Source organism: Odontomachus brunneus, unplaced genomic scaffold (assembly GCF_010583005.1).
Source record: "Odontomachus brunneus isolate Ranch 3 - 2012 unplaced genomic scaffold, Obru_v1 Obru_scaffold_010, whole genome shotgun sequence".
Lineage (NCBI taxonomy): Eukaryota > Metazoa > Arthropoda > Insecta > Hymenoptera > Formicidae > Odontomachus > Odontomachus brunneus.
The window spans coordinates 3,680,623-3,681,177 of NW_022639460.1; positions in this window are offsets into that span (position 1 = coordinate 3,680,623).

The following is a 555-nucleotide window of genomic DNA, read 5'->3' on the forward strand; positions in this document are numbered from 1 at the left end:
CATAACATTATATTTGTCATAATAACACATACGGATTCTCGCGCATGCGCAGTGGTGCTTATTCTGCGCATAGGCCGAAAGTAGGCTATGTCATGGTAGGTTATAAGCTATTTCGCGTTAGCGTAGAGAGCACTATTTCGGATAGTATTTTAGGGTATTTTAAAGAAACATTCGCCTATGAAAATGTCTATTTTCGGAAATTACGTTAGATATGCTTATTTCGTTCTGTATCGTTTCCGGGGTAACAACGCGTGTTTGTGTGACTCTGTAGCACACCCAGTACCTTGAAAATATTTTTCCAACATCCCAGAATCACCCCCATAACGTCATATTTGTCATGGTAGCACATACGGATTCTCGCGCATGCGCAGTGGTACTTATTCTGCGCATAGGCCGAAAGTAGCCTATGTAATGGTAGGTTATAAGTTATTTCGCGTTAGCGTAGAGAGCACTATTTCGGATAGTATTTTGGGGTATTTTAAAGAAGCATTCGCCTTTGAAAATGTCTATTTTCGGAAATTACGTTAGATATGCTTATTTCGTTCTGTATCGTTT